Source organism: Equus asinus, chromosome 8 (genome assembly GCF_041296235.1).
Source record: "Equus asinus isolate D_3611 breed Donkey chromosome 8, EquAss-T2T_v2, whole genome shotgun sequence".
Classification (NCBI taxonomy): Eukaryota; Metazoa; Chordata; class Mammalia; order Perissodactyla; family Equidae; genus Equus; species Equus asinus.
In genome coordinates this window covers 9,073,536-9,093,597 of record NC_091797.1, presented here as the reverse complement: position 1 = coordinate 9,093,597, position 20,062 = coordinate 9,073,536, and the positions used below count along the sequence as shown (strand labels likewise).

The following is a 20,062-nucleotide window of genomic DNA, read 5'->3' as shown; positions in this document are numbered from 1 at the left end:
TATGAGATATAACTAAAAAAATGCAACAGTTTGCAAAATACTGATCATTATTAAAGCAGAGTGAGGATATATAGTCTTCATTATACCATATCTCTCTAATTCAGTGTAAGCGTAAATATTTCCATAAAAGAGTTCAAATATATATAAAGTAAGTGCTGTTGGAGAATAACCTTACAGTCATTCTTACAGGAGGGAAGTATTCTTTCAGTCATTTAAGACATTAACTACAAGAAACTCTAGTAATTTGAATGAATTTTAATTCTACAATGTTTACCCTAACACTTAGAATCACTTCAACATGTGAAAACATTACTTCGGTTGCACAATGTCTTACTCTCTTGTATGTCACTGGGTGCTTAGTGAGTCTTGCTTTTCACCCTTCTCTAAGAACCCCATTTTTACTATTTATAACTGTTTAGCTTGAAGGAGGTTAGAGTCAACACAACAGCCAACCATTGATCCAAAATGTCTTACTCTCATATCCTGAGAATGACCAGCAGCCCTCTAAATATTTTTTTTCTTTCCTAGCTGAACTAGATCCACTCATTGTCATCAGTGTCATGGAAGAGAAATGACATGAAGAAAACTTTCCTTTAATAGACATACCAGGATTAGGTAAGTTGATAGAGAAATTGTGGACATGACCAAGTAGCAAATGCTAAAGAAAGATGACAAAGTCAGAAAAACAGATGAATTGGTGACTTGAACACTAGACTTTACTATTGTCAAGTCTTTCTCTCAGACTCATTCCTTTCTTCCCATCTTTGTTGCCACTTTCCTAGAAAAGCTCATCTTTATGACTCCTTCAGGTGATGATTCAAAATCTCTAAAAACCCTTGGCTACCTTCATTAGCATGCTCCAAACCATCCCCCAAAAGCATAAAATCTAAGTTATATTCTTGAGTTTGAGAAAGAAACACAACCTCTAAAGAGGTCCTCTACCCTCCCGGCTCTCAACCACCGTTATGCCCTTCCTTCCATTGCCAGAGGTGCACCTTCATTTTCTTATAAGTTACTTCAAGAGTTTTCCAATAGGTCTTTTTGCTTCTAATTTTTTCTCTCTCCAACACACACTAACAGATGCTTCCAGAATCGGCTTCCTAAAATATGGCACTTATGACATCATGTTCAAAAGCTTTCAATGGCTCACCACTATCTATCAAATAAAAGTCCATTCTTGTTTCCTCAGCATTTCAGGCCTCACAAACCTGTCTGGAGTCTACATTATAATTGTGACTTCTTTCAAGCACTTGAAACTGTAAACCAATGGAACTAACTGCACTTCCCTGAAAATACCCTACACTTTTGGGTCTCCATTCTTTAGCTTGTTAATGTTATTATTACTTAACGCATCTATTTCCATACATTTCTGCTTGAGACTCCTCCAATTCTTCTTTCATCATCCTTTAGCATAAAGTCTTTTCTGCTCCATGTCAGAATCAGCCTCTCTCTCTGTAAGTTTCTACACCTCTTCATGGGTATCTTTCTTGGGATATTTCCTCTCACTGATTTAAAAACATGGTATGAGCTTCATTTCTCCAATCAACCAGAAGCTTTCGAGAACAGAACTTACTGTTTCATCTTTGTGTCCCTAGCCTTTGGCACAGTGGTCTGTGCTTAGGATATGTTTAGTGAATACTGGTTAAATTGCTGGTAGAAAGAATACTAAAAGTTCTATGCAACAATCATTAGAGATAAAGGCAAAGCAATGTTTTCACAGATTTAAAATATTATGATGTTTAAATTCTAGTTATTAAGAAAATTATCACCAATTAATTGGGGCTGTGCTGGGCTTTAGGCTAAGTGCATTCTTTGCATTGTCACATTTAATCCTCTCAATTCAATAACTTCTTAGATGAGGAAATTGAGACTTGGGCAGATGAGGTACTTTGTCGGTACATGGTCTATCTGACTTGAATTCAGGTCTGCTTGAAGTCAAACCTAGTCACTTGTCTATTCTTAACTGTGCCTGGGAAGCCCTAGGGTTTAGAAGACATAACTCAAAGGCCATCTCAAGAGACTGAACAAAAGACGCAGACAGATGATGTTCCTTTTCCTCATCCCCTACTTCAATAACAGAAGCTTCTCTTCGGTTTATTTTTTTTTTAAATTTTTTATTTCTTCCCCTTTTTCTCCCCAAAGCCCCCCCGGTACAGCGTTGTATATTCTTCGTTGTGGGTCCTTCTAGTTGTGGCATGTGGGACGCGGCCTCAGCGTGGTCTGATGAGCAGTGCCATGTCCGCGCCCAGGATTCGAACCAACAAAACACTGGGCCGCCTGCAGCGGAGCGCACGAACTTAACCACTCGGCCACGAGGCCAGCCTCTCTCTTCGGTTTTTTGCAGTGAAATTTTTATTTTTTATTTTTACCTGAAAGGTGGGACACTGACTTTCTTATTTTCATTATTTCCTTTATTACTTCTTGTCTTATACCCAAGGATTTCACATATTAATTTGCTCGTAGGCATTTAAACATAAAAGCCCTGACAACATTAACAAGTTGCATTTACTTCCCCAAAGTAGGCTGTCATGAGCCTGTGTGCCTATCTAAACAATGCTGTCATCTTCTAACACATATGTTCTGATCCACTTTTATAATTTCTAAGTCTCACAAGAAAATCAATTTCATTACTTGATAGTTTCTATTTCAATTTGTTCCAAAGTGTTTTGGTTTTTTCCAGAAATTCTTCAACCCTGAAAGGATGAGATTATTGTGAGGATACTTAAGATATAGTTCTTTATTATTTATTTTTAACTGAGACATAATTGACATATAACATTATTAGTTTCAGGTGTACAACATAATGATTTGATATCTGTAAATATTGCAAAATGATCACAGCATGGTGACTATGGTTAATAATCTATATTGCACATTTGAAAGTTGCTAAGAGAATAGATCTTAAAAGTTCTCATCACAAGAAAAAAGATTTTAAAAAGCAATTTAAAAGATTATTTGGGTGATGCATGGCTCCCCACTGGTGGCCACTTAAAAGAGAGCTCATTTGAATTGTATAAATCCTGGTGTGTGTATGTGTATTCTGATATGTATACATATGCACATATATATGTACATATATATTTTGAAAAAATATATATTTAAAAAATTCATATTTCCCTGGTTACAGCTTATCTCATAAGTATCAGTTAACTAATGTATATCAGAAACTTGAAAAAAGATTTGGAAAAATAAATTTCTTCTGGGGATGAGGGAAACAGGAAATTTCATTAAGGAAATGTGGTATTTGGGTGCTCTGTGGAGCTTTGCCATGGGCGGATGGATAACCTTAGGATATTCCAAATTTAATATTTTCCCAAGCATTTTCTGGAATGCTAGCCCCACAAGCCACTATTGTATGTGGAAGGGGGAAAAGTGGAGATGGGTGCTCAGATGTGTTGGGAAGACTGCATCCCCTCCTGGAGACTTACGGAGCATAATAGTACATTAAAGGTTCAGAAACGTCTGTCAGGAGAAAAATGTTTAACTCTATGTTTCCAATTTATTTAATAATGGATCACCGTTATTTTCTTTAGATTAACTTGGATAACACCCCCAATTTCCCACGTAAGTAGAACTGTGCTATTTAGGCTGATGATTGTGATGGTCGTAGTATCTCTCATATTCCTTCCAATAAACACACATTTTTGTGTCTTGAACAGTTTCCTGTGTTTTTATTCAGTTTAATATTTACAAGTTGTATGATTATGGAAAGTTATTGAGTGTCTCTGAGCCTCAACCTCCTTGTTTGTAAAATAGGGACAGCCTAATACCTATTCATACGGTCTTGAGAGGACTAAAGGAGTCGGTCCATGGAAAGTGTGAAGAACTGGGTTCAGTTACTCAATAGAGGCATGATCCTGTAGACCAGCCAGAAAACATTCCTATTTCCACACAGTGGCAATCCTTCCTTTTGCTAGTCTCCAATTACAGGACTGTTATGTAAATGAGCACATAATGCTGTAAATAGAGGTATTTATTCCTACAAGGAACACTAAGTAACAAGTTCCTTAACATGGCTTATGTGAGCCCTTCCAGATTCTGTGTGAGCCCTTCCAGATCTCGAGGAGCAGGCAGAGGCCTTCAGGGCCAGACACACACCATGTCTGCGCCTCAGAGGACAGCTGCCTTTTTTCTTCTGTTTTGCTTTTTGTTGGTTAAAAAAATACATGAACTTCTTTTCACCTCTAGAGGATCATTTATTACATAAGAAAACAAAAATGTTACACGGGCATTATTCTGGGTATGCAAAAAGTACAGCATTTGGGAATTATAGAGAGATAATTCAATACATGCTGATGATTTATCCGTTTAAGAAGATAATTATTCTGGTTTCTTGAATTTACAAAGTGGTAAAGAATATGGCCTTTGTAATTTGGCTTTTGCTTGTGTTCAGAAAAGTCCCTGAGGTTCAATGGCAACCGGAATACCTTCACCTTCCAGAAAAACACACTTTGTTCACCTGTGCTACCAGAAAGATTTATTAGATATTTGGACTCACGTGTCTCTCATTTTTATCAGGCAAGAACAAATAGAAATTGAGTAAATATGGAGTATATTTATATGTGCAACTTCTCTCGTCTTTATAACCTCTAATGTTATGGATCTAAGGATAAAATACCTAGAATGTTGAGAAATGATTGTGAAAGTATTCTGTAAATGGTAAATCACTATGAAAATATGTTTACTAACAGCAAAAATAATAAATTGGTGTGTGGGGATATTCAATCTTAGGTCTATAATTTTATTTGTTTTATATCTCAAAGGCAGGACCAACCTCAGTCAGTGTTTTCACAAACAGATATCAATAAGTCAATAAAATGTAATGTTTATGTAAGTTAATATGTAACTATCTACATTTATGTATAATCATAGATAATTACATAACACAAATACAGAATTCCAAAACATTTGTTAACTATTCCTCCTTTCCATAGAGATTAATTCAGTTCAATTATTAGTGTGACACACAAGGTTTTTAAAAATCAATTCTAAGACACATTAAATTTTGAAACCAGGGTGCTTCTCATAATCAATATCCAAAACATTGCTGAGTATCTATGTTTTATACTGAAAAGTTTTTATTAATTGTATCTTACAACCAATTTTGTTTCGTAGTCAAGGAAGTAGAGGATGTTGTACCATCATGCGTCTAGAGACTTTTTGTGGATTATGTTTATGTTACTCAATTAGCCTCCATGATCTTTTATGCTTCATTTATTTATTTTTCTCTACAAAGTCTTTATGAATGCTTATTCTATCTCAGTCATCAAATGCTGTGATGTGGAGGTCACAGACTTCTCTAATATTAGTTTTTGTTTTCAAAGGCCAGATTGTGAATGTTGACCATGCATCTTAGTAAAAGACATATGGAAGCAATGATCTAACACATCCATTCATTTGTGGGCCAGCCTTGCTCCCTTAAATGAAAATCAAAAGATAACTGCACAGAAATCACAAAAAGTAGTTCTAATGAAGAATGGATAATTGTCTCCCAGGTGACTCAGATCTTATACTACTGGACAAAAGTGCCATTTTTTATTTTAAATTTCCTCTAAAAAAGGAAAATGAAATGAGTATAATAATACGTACTTTAAACTGGCCCACAGTATTATGCCATCTCGAGTTTTTTATGGCACTAACTGCCTTTTCTAAACACTTGACATATTTTCATGTTATTCCATCATCTCTACATATAGTTCCTGTGGTACAATACGTGTTAGCCCAACCTCCCAATGTCTTGACTTAGGGTAAGAGAAAAAGCTAACTTCAGAGTGAGAAAGAACAATGGATGCTATACCATCATGATGAAAACAAAACACATCCTAACCTTCTCCAGCCACTTGACGTCCTCCATCACATCATCAGCACTACCATTTTCTATGCCCTGCCGAATACAGTCAGATTGTGTTATTTATTTGTTCAGTCAGTCATTTAGAAAATCCATATTTAGCACTTTATGTCAGGTTCTATGGTAGATCCCTGGAATTTATAGATGAACACATGTTCTGCCTTCAAGGGCAGCCTCACGTGGAGACAGACAAATAATAACCAGATACTTTCAGCAACATGTGCTATAGCAATAATATAGAAAAACCACAGGAACAGAAAGAAGGTAGTCATTCTCACACAGCTTGGCTTGGTAGGGGAGGAGACAGGGCTTTGTCCTAAAGGAGCCAGCCAGGGTCTGGCCTGAGTGATAGAATATGAGCAGGACTTGACCAAGTGGTTATATGTATTTGCGTGTTTTTCCTCTTCAGCAGATCTCACATTTTGTAACTTCAGATTTAATCCGGGGTGCTCCTGCCTTTCAATACACTCCTCCTGAGGTAGTATCATTGATTCCCGTGACCTTAATGCCACCTCTATGCTAATCATTTCCAGGTAGACATCTGAGGGCAGATCTTCCCTTTGAGTTTCTGTAGGGGGTTCAAGGGATTTTGCTGCTGATCAAGGAAAAAGATAAGACCACAAGGTGGCAGTAGCGCACACAAACTTCATTGGGTGCGACTTTGATAGGTTCACACGTGAGGCAGTCCCTCACAGCAGGAGTCGGTGCAGAGATGAAGGCACAGGGCAGCTGCTCAGAAGGGGTGAAGGTGCAGGAACTCCTGGGAGAGGTGGCTTGTGTGGAGGCAATGTCTGTCAGCAGCATGGCAGGCTGTCTCTGGGTCCAAAAGCTCAGAAAGAAAGCAGAGGCTTGGGGTCTTTCTGGCTCAGGGCTAGCAGATGTAGGGTGAGATTTTGCAAGAGTATGCAAAACAGGCAGGCTCTAAATGGCTAAAAAATCTGCTTGTTTGGCCTATTTTAAAAATAAATGGATGTGTAAAAATTTGGTTTTGTCCCTGGCGGGCTTTTGAGCTAATGAGTCTCAGCCTGCAGTGAAGAAATAAATGACCTAGGGGCCAATATGCAGAGGCCATCTTTGGCTCATTTATATAACAGCTTCACATCAGTATAATCAAATGCTTATTAACATCTCCATTGGGGTGCCACATAAGTATCATGAAATTAACCTGATCAAGACAGAACTCCTGGTCCTTCTCCAGTTTTTCCTTCTCGGTAACTGGAACTACCATCTAATATTTGAGGCAGAAACTCAAGAGTCATACATGGTTCCTCCCTTCTCAATGTAACCCATCATCAAATTCTGACATTGCTACCTCCTAAGGATCTCTCATGTCTCGTTCTCTACACGTTGACCGCCAGCACTCTAGTCTAAGCTACAAATCTCTCTCGCTTGATTAGTCTAATATTCTACTAGGTTGTCTTATTTTACTCATAAATCTTTTCCGTAAATTCTCCAGACAGCAACGAAGGTTACCTTTTGAAACATGCATCCACTAATGCTAGCTCCTTGTTTAGATCCCTTTTAACCATGTCCGGTTCCACCTTGGGAATATCCAAATCAGAAAATCCTGAATGATGCCACCTATACTCGTCCCTCCAAGCCCTTCTCCCACTGTTCCCGCCATGGCTCACCAGTGCCCAGCCACAGACCCAGTGACCTGTGCACGTTCTTTTCTGCACCACGACCTCTCACTGCTGTTCTCTCTTCCTGGAATGTGCTCCTCTCCCTGCAGTTCGAATGGCTAATTCCTTTTCTTCCTTCAGGAGAGGAATGTCACTTCCTCAGAGAGGCCTTCTGTGCCTGGCCTCACACAGCCCTCTCCGGCCCCACCACCCACTTTCATTGTTCTCTCTCAAGTTCTCCATTTATTTCTTGCATAACAACGATCTCAATTCATAACTGAGATATTCTGTGTTTTGTTTATCCCTCCAAACCCTCTCTAGACTCCAGGCTTCATGAAAACAGAGACTTTGCCTGTCTTGCTGACTGCTTTTTGGGCACATAATAGAAACTAAATAAATATTTGTTAGACGAAATACATACATACATTCAAAAAGAGCAAATAGCGGGAAGGGTGCAGCCAGGTGGGGAACGTTTTCTTCTCTCTTTTTTTAAGGGCTAAAGATATTATTGTATGATGTTACATAGTGAACAACACGGAAAATTTAACAGTGGCTTTCTTGATGACATAAAGGAGCTCAAACAATATGGGGAATATGAACAGCCTTTGAGTGAACAGGTGGAAAATCATTGAGTTACATCACTCGTGATTCCTCAGCAAGGCTGTGGGTTATTAAAAAGTCGATTTTAATCAGCTGTTCTCCAAATTTTTTAGACCAAAGAAGATGAAATAAGAGTAATCTTCGTCATTTAAAAGATATATGAAGGAACATTTTCTAATAGGGGTAAGAATTAAAGAAAAAATTTATCAAGAAGACATAACACAGTCTTAGAATTCTGACTTTCTACTGTGCCTTTTTACATTTCTCATGCATCTCTGACTATATTCCTTTTTCAGACTTACAACTATTTATGTGTGCATCTCTTGTTCTTTTCCTTGATCAGTCTTAACGGAAATTTGTCCGTCCTGTGTTAGCAGTAAACCTGCCTTCATTTGGAGATGGTGGCAAAAATAACAATGCAAAGAGTACAATCAGTGAACATTTATGGAGTGTTAATATGTGCCGGATTTTATTCCAGAGGCTTTACATGTTCTAACTTATTCAATCCTAATAAGAAGCTCTGTGATTTAGATACTATTATTATTGCCAGTTTACAAATGAGGAAACAACCAGAGCAAGGTCACACAACCTGCCTACAATCCCACAGCCAGAAAACAGTGGAGCCAGGACCTGAAACAGGCAGTCTGGCTCACGGCCTTTGTTATCAACCAGTGCTCTCCGCTGCCCCCTCCTGTGATCATCTCCCACTCTTTCTTTTTAGTCATCAGAATTGTTTTTAGGAGAAAAGGCGTGCACATACCATAGATATATTCTAAAGATATCAGGATTGTGCTCATAGAGAAAAGATAGAAGTTTGGAACAGATAATGTAGGAATGTCCCATTCATTTTGTGCCACATTACTTGGAAATTATTAGCTTTTGCTAAAATGTCAGTAGGTTTTCTTAGTGGGTAGCACACACAGAGGACCACAGAGTCTGTCTTGTCTCCTCTTTCCCCTCTCCAGGTGAAAACAAACTGAGAGGTCTGGGAGCCTCTTTCTGGGAGGAGTTAGATTATAAATCTATGCAGTTTTGGGGCAGAGGGAGAAACATTGACTCCTTTCTTTTTATGCTTCTAGTTCTCTCCTCATTTCACTCTTTGATCAGTAAACATAACACCTGATGTGACTAAGACTGGAAAGAATTCTTTGCTCTCATAGTTTCATTCATTCATATATTATTTATTCAACAAATATTTATGAGTACCTACAATGTGCCAGGCTCTGTATTAGGCCTGAGTGTTAAGTGGTGAAGAAAATCTGTGTGGGGGGGGAAGAGAAAATGAAAACATAAAATACACATATATGTACAATCGCACCTATGGGTGTCTTTTGTATACATTACTTACACACATACATGCATATACTTTATATCATCTCCTACATATTTTACATATTTATATAAATTTAACTTCTTTATTTACTTCATGTGGCTATTTTACACATACTCTATATAGGTATATGGTTACAAATTATCATATTAAGGAACTGAACAGGTTCAGTGACATCAAGGGTAGGAACCACTAGAAGGGCCATATTGAGTTCCTGGGGACAGGCAGCTTAGGGATATTCCTGGCTTTAAAGAAAAGTGGCAAAGTGGTCTTGAAGTCCCTGTACTGCCCAGCCTAGCCCACAGACCTTCTGAGAGGAATCAAGGAGCTGCGTCCTGTCTGGGTGCCCAAACGCCCATGAGTCCAGCCCCAGAGTGAGCACTCCAACGTGTTCATTTGACAAGGAACTAAAAATACTAGCATGGATACTGGTGAAATCTAGAAGACATTTAGTTCACAAACCTATGTTGTGAACATGCTGTGAGGAGACATAAAAGAAAAAGTACCTCTGACCGCCAAGCTCTGAGTCTAATTGGGTAGAAAAAACAGATGCATGAGAAATGACACCGGAGGCAATGGACCAAAATGTGCAAAGAGAGCCATTATAAATGGAATAAACAGAGCACGGTTGAGCTCATCCTTTTCAAAGGAAATGAGTGAGAGACATGGCATTTACTTAATTGATGGTGGAGGCAGTGAGAATATATTTAGATGGATGCTGAAAATAAGGGCTTAAATTTAGGAAGACAAGCATGGAGACAGGATGCAACTTCTAGTGAAGGAGAACAAAAACAAGGCAAAGATTTGAGATGCTTTGTCCTAAACTTGTTTAAGTGCTACTGTTCCTCTTGTGTGCCTATTTCCCTATTTATCAATGTTGTTCAACAAAAATAAGTACTTCTACATGCAGGCACAAGCTTAGGCATTTTGTGAAATAACCTGTGTCTGTTACTAAAATGTTCCTAGTACAAAGAAACCAAACCAAACCTTCCATTCCAAGATCCTAATGCTAATTTTTGTCCAGCATGGGAGGCCTTGGAACTTTCAGGGTGTTCAAAAACAGTTCAACAAATATATCTTGAATAGTTCCTAAGTGCTGAGGAAGTTATGGAGCACTAGGACTACAAAGATGCAACACAGTCCTTCCATTATAGAGCCAAAGTCTAACTCGAGACAGAGACATAAATATATTTCACACAATGAAATACTGGGGCACGAACAGGGCATGAAGAGATGTTGACCCGACAATGAGTAGAAAAGTTCAGAGGACACTCCTGGAGAGGTGGTTATTTGATGGAGAATTCGTAGCTGAACAAAAGAAAACAGAAGGAAAAAGATCACTTCAGGAAGGGGTAGCACGGTGGGCAATGCAACAGGATGGGCTATAGGGGAAAATGTGCAAACCTTTATAAAATGGTATTTTCAGAAACAGCATTAATGTATGTTTCAGTGTTCAAAGTTCAAAATAGGTTTAATAAGTGCATGGGATGTCCAACCCTAGGTTGATACTTTTGGGTTGAGGGTACATTTATAGATCTAATTTAAACTCTCTAAAACAATTTTAAGATATGGAGGTGTTTTGTGGCCCAAAATTTACTTCTTTGCAAAGAAAGTAGAAGGGATATAATTGCAGAATGGTAACAGCTCACAGATCCATATTCCAATCCTATTATTCACAATGTGGAAATAATCTGGAGACTCTCTCATCCCTTGTGACTTTCTAGGAAGGGACCTAACATTTCACAGAACAATCACCTGTAACTGAATTTGAGGGGAGTGGCCTGAAGAAGGGAGACAGGCTAGGCTAACAGTGTAATGGCTGAGAGTCTTTTGAATACTTTTTCTCTGCCTCCACCTCAGGGACCTGGCCCAGAGCAGGCTCAAGGTAGAGTCGTCACACAACTAAGGGAGAAGAGGAGCAAAGGGAACAGTGATGGCAGGAGTTCATGCTCCAGGAGGGCCCCTGAGATCTTTGTGCTGGGTACAGAGGACTGCACTTCCAACAGTGTTACCTGCCCAAGAATTCTATGAGCAGTCAGGGTCCAATCAAGGAAAACAGGATTCACCTGGGATATTTGAATGATAGACTCTCATGCAGGGAATTGATTAAAGCATGAACAAGTGATGAAAGAGACAAATGAGGCCAACTAGAGAAAAGGGAGGTAACCCAGAAACTGGCAAAAGGAGCAAGCCAGAACCAATCCCAGGCAGCAGGGACACAAGGATGAGGAGGTGTTGTTACAACACAGGAGCCTTGGGTTACCTGGTGAGAACGGGGACCGTGGCAGGCTGCAGTGGTTGGAAGTGGAGCAAGGAAGAGACATAGCTGCTGCCTGAGAAGGTGCAGGAGACAAACTGATGTCAGGAGAAATACCCTGGCTCCTTCCTTCTTCCTAGCCTCCTGTCTCCCACCATTGTCCTCACCCGCAAGCCCCACTGCCAGAAGCCAGCTGTAAGTCAGCTCAGACAGGTTCCTGGAAAAGGAGGCTGCAGGCCTCAGATTTCCCTCCCCAGCATGAAGGGCAAGGAACGGACCCAAGGCCACCGGCCCCAGACTCAATTAAGAGAGTTAAGTTACCGAAATCTCAGGATGACCTTGCTGAAAAGAGGACGCCTGCACTCCAAAGACTGAGTGCTTAGAAAGTTTGAGTGTAAAAAAAATATCTTTGGAACGTGTTTCCCTTTTCTCTGTTTTGCTTGGCTAGAAGGTCAACGTAAAATGGGAACATCTGCATGCACACCCCAAAAATTAGCGTTCATTTGGCTAGAAACACTCCTCAAAAAGACAGGCTGATTTTTTTCTCTAAAAGAAACTGCATTTTAATATCCTATTTTGTAAAACTTAGCCGACATGTAAGATTTTCTGTTTGTTGTGCTAGTGCATTCTATGAATCAGAAAATCCTTGAATCATCAAACAAAGGCTTATTTGCCTAAATTACCATGCTGGCCTGACACTGAGATGTGCCGTTGGTTTTGAGTCTGTGCATTTAGTGACCTGCAGTATTTTGATAAATGCCGTTGCCTAAAACTATTCAGTAGGAGGTTTGGGCACCATCTGTGTTTGTTTCTGTGGGAGCAGTAACTGCCTAGAGAAAAATCTGATGCTCATTTCAAAGATGCAGTATAAACAAAATTCAAGATGATGTGTTTAACATAATTATCCCACCTTTCATTTACACAGTGCTTCATGCATTTCAAAGTGATTTGATGTGCTTTCATTCAAAGGATCTTCACAAAACTTGTGGAAGTTGGGTATGAGCTTCTAAAATACATAAAAGCTCAACAAGGAAAATAACACTGAAATTAGGCAGTTTTTTAGGAGAAGAGTAAAAGACCATCTAGTCTCCTCTCCTGTTGATACTAATAGAAATACTTATTGAGTACCTTCTTTGTGCCTGGCACTTTTAAAGTACATCTCATATATTGCACCATTTCATCATCAGAACCATCCTATGAAGTAGGTATGTTCTTATTTTAAGAACGTAGAGACTAAGACACAGGGAGGCTCATTGACAGCTAATAAAAGATAAGGGCCTTGGCAGTCTAACAAAACACTGTCTCTCTTAAGCAATGTTTTCTTAATATTTACCCAGCAAGCAAAATTCTTAATTACAGAGATATATATTTATATGGTGTCTCTTCTTCTACAACGTGCATGTAACTCAGTGGTGTGCTGGTAAACTGGCTCACTGGCTCTCTGCAAAAGAAAGAAAGAAAAAAGCCCTGATTTGTAGTGTGCTATGGTCTGAATGTTTTCTATGGTCCTCCTTGACCCCCAAATTTACGTATTGGAATTCTAACACCCAATACAATAGTGTTGGAAGGTGGGGCCTTTGGGAGGTGATTTGGTCATGAACATGGTACCCTCTTGAATGGGATTGGTGCTCTTACAGATGAGACCCCACAGAGCTCCCTAGTGATTTTCACCACGTGAGGATCCAAGAAGTCTATGACGTGGAAGAGGGCCCTCCCCTGGCCACAGCCTGATCTCAGACTTCCAGCCTCCACAACTGTGAGAAATAAATTTCTGTTGTTTATGAGCCACTCAATCTGCAGGATTTTATGACAGCTTGAACAGACTAAGACACAGCATTTGCCAATTTCAGTGGTATAAGCAGTCCCACCACGGTCCACTTTAAGCTACAAAAGTGAAGTCACTGAAGCCTAGTTGAGAAGGGATGCATATACTCGGATCTCATGAGCTTGTGGCTCCAGCACACCACTGGCTGATTAAAATTACTAATGGTGCTCAAGATGACATGCATGCCATGGATGTGATGATCCACTCTTGAAATATTCTTAAAACATGAATTCATTTTATTTTCAGCTGTTTTATGCAACTCACTGTGAATTAAACTGTTTTAGATATGTTCTTGTTCAATCACTGCTTACAAAGAATAATGTAATCATGTTTATTTTTGGTGCCTTTTTCAATGATGATAATTAGGCTTGCCTGGGATGAGGCAATCACGTAGCAGCTGGAAAAGACAGAGGGGAGGCCGAGAAAGCGCAACCACTCATACGATGGCCAGTAGATATATGCCTTGAGCCAGGTACTAGACATTTTCCAAGCCACAGTTCCTTAGGTTATTTTGCAGCCAGTATGGTTATGAAGACTCCAATTAGCAATGTGGAAGTCTTGGGTTTGGTCCAACCAAGAATTCCATGTGTCTCTTACAGAATATAGTCACCTCAAGAGTTCATTCAATGGTCTTTTAGAGAAGAATGGCCATTTGTTTAAGCTCCTCTAGCCTAGAGCCATGTGAACTGAAGAGTAAGCAATAAATGGGAGGGCAACCAGGACTTCTCTTGAGTGGCACCAAGGCTGAGCTCACAGCAAGCTGTACTGTGACAGTTGCTTCTGCCCAGGCTCCTTCTTCTGGTTCCTACTCGTCCCTTCTCTGACACCAACCTAAGTGTCTGTCTTTACTATCAAAGCTGTCTCCCCCGAAAAATGTTTTAGAAATACATGTCTAAAACTGAACACTATATGATGCCTTCCACTTTCCCCTTTATGCTGCAAAACACATAGATGAAAAATAAGATCAAAGCTCTCTGTCATTGGCTCACTGTACTCTTTCACATCTGTGTTTTGTTCTCTGCTCCTTCTTTCTTCTTCCCATTATTTGTACCCCCTACAAAACTGTTTCCAAAAGTAGTATAAAATTCCACTGGGGAGCTATGAATATCTCCTGACATTTTTTTCACAACAGTAACAACAAAATGCTAAGAAAGCTTGGCTTGACTGGCACCGGGGGGATACAATGCAGTAAGATAAAGAATTTGAGTGATCTTGGTGGTTGTCTAGTAACTCTAAACTCTAAAACTCTATTAACAACCGAAACCAAAACAATGACACGACAATCCTGTTCTACAAAAAAGCAGGTCAGTGGAAGGGGCTAGGGCAGCCATGCTCCTCCCCATGGAGGGGTCTGGTGACTCTGCCTGCTCCTCCCTCTGGAGAGGCTGGTCTGAGAAGGGGTTTGCCAGCTGTTCTGGGCATCAACATGGATGGAGAATTCCCTGCTGCTAAGATGATTGCAACTTCTTTGCCTTTTCCACTCTTCTTCTTTCCCTTCAGTCTTTTCATTGGGAAGGAAAAAGCCTAAAAGCTTACTCTTACAAGCTAATGATCGTTGACAGTCTGCCCGCTCGTTGGTTCTGGACAAGAAACAAACAAACAAACCAAAACCTCCATGTGTAAAATACTGGATCCTCCAAATGGAGACCACTGAAATCCACCCAACAAACAAGATGGAATGAATAAACCAAGAAAATCCAAATGTCTCGTTCATTCAACAAACAAACGTGTTATGCATATTCTAGATACCAATCCCTATGCTAAAGATCTAAGAACCCAAATTTGAATAAAATACAGATCCTGTCCATGGCAGTTTGCAATCTTAATTACATTTACTAATTGTGATAAAATTTCTTTATTACCAATATTAATGTTCATCTATAATAATATACAAACTTTCAAGCAAGACTTTAAACCTGAGTTTTATGTAGCCATGTCATAGATATATTATAAGATACTTGAACATTTCCAGGTATTTATTGTTATAAGTTTTATTATCTATTCTAGATCAATTCAGTTAGCAATCTGAAATGCAGGAAAAAAGTCTCTAAAGGCAAGATTTTATTTTGAGCTAAAATGTAAAAGAAAAAGTTCTGTTTCACCTACCTTCTGTCCATTTTGACCTTTCATTCAAATCTCATTTCTTCTATGAAGTCATCTTTTTAAATCCCAACCCAAATTAACCTCTTCTTTTTCAGTCTGCATAATTAACATATTAATATATTCCACATATATTTTTATCCAGTGGTGGTTATTCATAAGGCACTTCAGAATCACCTGTGGAGTTTAAAAAATACACATTTCCAGGCTCCAACCTTAGAAACTTATTCAGTCAATGCAATTATAGTCCTAGCATCTACATTTTTAAAATACTCCATATGTAATGCACTCCAGGTTAAGCATTGTTCAAATTACACTGTAAGATTTGGCATTTTATGATAGCACATAATCTATATTTGTGCACTGATATTCTTACATCCTCTAATGAACTGTAATCATCTTTCGGGTGTAGGCACAGACATATTTACTTTGTTCTCCGCAGGGCACAGAACTTACTCTGCTCTAGTAAGAATTTCCACACTTCTTGTATGAAAAAATGCCAAGAAATCCTTTCGACAACTTCTATATAATACTATGATATCTGTTTTTCTATTCCCATTCTTTATACAGTGATGGAACAAATGTGGTCATGAGCAAATATTTATTAATTTCTATTTAATATTGCTTTTCAGAAAGGTTGCTAAATTAGGGCAGTCCCTAGAGAGTTCCAGAGAGGATACTATCTTTAGCATAGTGGGGTTAAACTTACGCTGTTGGTTTGGATCCAAATTCTCTTCTTAGTTGGCCTATGGTGAGGAGAATAACAATAGAAAAGATCAAAGTTAGTAAAGCACATGCCCTTGGTAAGCACTCAGTGCATGACAGCTAATACAAATATGAGATGTTAGGGAAGCCTCTTTGCCCCTGTATATTTTTGGCAGCATCCAGATTTTATGCCTTACATCCTGATAATCACTTACCCCCAGAGGCATCTATTCTAGTCACAGAGTGTCAGCATTGGCAGGGCCTGCTGAAATGAGTTAATCCTCTAGTTTTCATTTCTAACCTCTGAACCAGTTGAGGGCTTATAGCTAAAGCCATTCAGATACATTAGTGGGCTTCAAATGTTCTGCCTCGCAGAGCTGTTTTCAGGGTCAGTGAGAGAACACAGGAAAAACCCTAAATATGGTGCCTGCCATAAACTAATCACTTTACAAGTCATTGTTGTTATCATTAATATAATAATGGTAACAACCTGAACTGCAACCCAGCTGACTTTGAGATCAGATTAGTGCTCCTTTCCTGCCTCTTAAAATGCACAGTCCTTATAAAAATATAGTCATAACAGCTAGGAAGAATAACAAATTAGAACTATTGATAATCTTCAAATGTATTAAGTAAAACCAAGCTAATCATATCGATCAGCAGAAAGGAACATAGTGTATCATCTTCTGGCCTATGTTGTCTGGTTGTGTCTGGTTGCAGGTTGCCAACTGTGAGAAGAGGTCGTGCTAATCAACCTCTCTATCTCTGTTTCCTCAACTGTGAAAGGGGGGCAATAAAATACCCCCCTCATTGGGTGATTGTGAAGAATTCATTATACATGAAAGCATTTCAAAGTCTCTGACAAATAGCAAGCTTGCAATAAAGCTTATTTTATTATTTTTAACATTTTGTTATTATTCATAGATAAGGGTACCATAATTTGTCATCCATCCTGGGACATGTCTGAGATTGAAAGGTGGTGCTATAATAATAATCACACTGGGACAACAGGTGTAACCTGGGGCGTATGGTCGCCTTTTCTGCAATATATTTTCTAGCTGAAGGCAGATTCCTTGGGGAGAGGTGTCCTGTGCAGAAGAATTTACTTGTTGTGTATGGGTCAGATTCAAGATGAGCACAAAAGTATGGTACTGCCTTCTTCCAGACTCCTCTGAGACAAAATAGAAGGAGGTGTGGTCTTTCTATTGTATTTATAACTTAGCTAAAGTCTTTCCTAAGGTCTCTCTGAAAGTCATGTCATGAGAGATGCACTTTCATTTTTTAAAAAAATTTTATTCTAAATACTTGCAAAAGAAACTTTCTGAAACCTCTTATAAAATTTCCTGTTTCATTAAACAAATATATACACTGCAATTTATACTCTCTAAATAAGTTCTTTTCCAATAAAAGTGTGTATAAAGAAGAAAACAGAAACTTCGCTTTTGAATCATCTGTGTCACTGATCCCCCATCCAGCCATACATTTACTTCTCCTTTTGGTTAGGACAAATTAGAATTTTAGGAGAGAACAAATAATCATGGTCCTAGTCTATCGTGTTCTGCTCCACTCTGGTCCGTTCTGCCCCACTTCATTCTACATTTAGTGGAAGCCCTCTCTAAATTGACCCTCTCGCCAATAAAATTGAACTTTCTCTCTATACGAAAAGGTGATACTGGGAAGGATGACTACTGTAACTTTTTGGACAAAGGCTCCATGAAGATCCATTATATACAGTGGGTGACATTTCCTCTCCTCCAGAACTTTCTGTCCCACTCATCTTATTATCAGAAACAGTGTGAATATTTATCACATTCTCTTAAATATATTTCCTTATTAATTGATTTCTGTTTTGGTTTTTACTCTGTGATAGAAATGCGTAACCTCAAGGTCTGGTGATAGAAGATGTGAAAATCGTGTGCATATGAGAGTCAATACATTACTGCCAGGCTGCTACAACGTAGAATAAAACTCTCACTTTCCTGACATTAATTTAATGTTGCACTTAACTTCTATTAGATGCAAAGAGCTGCTCCATCCACTTAAGCATTTCTTTTTGGCCCCATAATGTAGTATTCTGTATCTGTCTTGTAAGCAGAGTGCATAAGTGAAATCACAAGTCGATGAGGGGACTCTCCTTCATTGTTAAAAACATCGAACCTCCACACAGTCTTTGTCAGATTTATTCCAGCTTTTGGTTTTTCTATCATACATCTTCACCTACAGTCCCAGATGAGCAGAACAAATGTAAAGCATTATGCAGCCATACATATAGGTATCTATAAGGCACTCGTATATGGGTATCAATTTGGTTCATGCCAAATTTAACAACAGTAATAGTCATCAAACATACTCAAAACAAAATAAATTATCCATCCAACCTCTTGTACTTAAGTGCTTTTTATATTCTGTGTTTTAGAGAAACAGTTTAAGTAGCATTCAACCTATGATCAGTTCTCTCCTGAGGAAGTTTTTTATGAGATTGAATGAAGATAATGACAACCATTAGTCACTTCCATTAGCATAAGGCGCGAGGCACACTACAATATTTATAAGCAGCTAAGCCACGACAGTAAAAATATGACTTCCTATAACTCGGACAGGCTTCTGACTACAGCTGGCTGTGATTTTGTAGAGTGTAACCGGTCTAAGTCTGGTAGTAGGATACTTAATGGCATGTTCCTCATCAGACCTAATTGTTTTCCACCACAGGGTACGAAGCTTTACGTCCTCCATCAGCCAAAACCAAACAGGCATCCTGCTTAATGGCTGTTCAATTAATGTTTATGTGCTACTTTTACACCCTGAATTATTTGATGAATGAACTCTAAGAAGCTACTTTAGAACTAAGTTTAATGGGACCTCAACTATTATTAAAAATTCCCAGGATCCTTACAGTAGCTGAAACCATCAACTAAGGGATATAGAACATACACTGATATCCAAACATCTTCTACTTTCCTGTAAGGAAGACAGAAAAACCAAATATTTGGAAGGAAATGATCTTTGTAGCTGGAGCCTTGCTGCCTTGAAATTGAAGATCAAGATAGGGTCAGAATAGAAACGACCAGTCAGACCAAGTCAAAAGAGCAGACTTGGTTTATTACACTAGAAAGGCTCAGGTTCTGTTTCAAATGCTTCCTTAACTTCTAACTCCACACCTACCGATATTTCCACTTTCCTTATATAGGACGCAGCAGAAAGCACTAGTTGCCTGAATGTATTAATTCAACACCCTTCCTTTGGTAGAAACTTTGTAAAATTACTGAAAAAATATTTTCATTGCAATCACCATTTTTGAATTTATGACAAAAAAATGATTTTTGGCTTTTGTAGTTATTTAGATACTGCAGTCTTGTATTCATTCACTGTTTTTCATTCTAATATAAGAGCCCTGATGTCTCCAACCCTGGGGCAATTAACTAATAGGATCCCTTATTGTTCCAAATTAGTTGGGCACCATTAGACACAGGAAACAGAAAGAAAAAAACCAAGCACTAAGGAAATGAGAGAGAGTACACATTTCCTTCTGGAATTAAGGATCCTTTTACACCATGTATGGTATTTACGAATGCTGAAGTATGTTTGTGTGTGTGTGTGTGTGTGTGTGTGTGTGTGAGGAAGATTGGCTCTGAGCTAACATCTGTTGCCAATCTTCCTCTTTTCATTTTTTTGCATGAGGAAGATTGTCCCTGAACTAACATCCATGCCAATCTTCCTCCATTTTATATGTGGGATGCTGCCACAGCATGGCTTGACCAGTGGTATATGGGTCTGC

The 20,062-nt window shown here is 38.8% G+C and overlaps 1 protein-coding gene across 3 annotated transcripts in view; it reads right to left on the bottom strand.

Annotated features, from left to right (window-relative positions):
- The window catches only part of KHDRBS2 (KH RNA binding domain containing, signal transduction associated 2), a 560,070-nt gene that overhangs the window by 8,255 nt on the left and 531,753 nt on the right, over positions 1-20,062 (bottom strand). For 2 of the 3 annotated variants that reach the window (XR_011504916.1, XR_006532064.2), the window contains exons 11-12: positions 16,292-18,504; positions 15,589-15,759 (exon numbers count right to left, since the gene is read on the bottom strand). The gene's annotated coding sequence lies outside the window, so the exon portion shown is untranslated. The remainder of the gene's footprint in view (positions 1-15,588; positions 15,760-16,291; positions 18,505-20,062) is intronic. The other variant, XR_011504917.1, reaches the window with a different exon arrangement.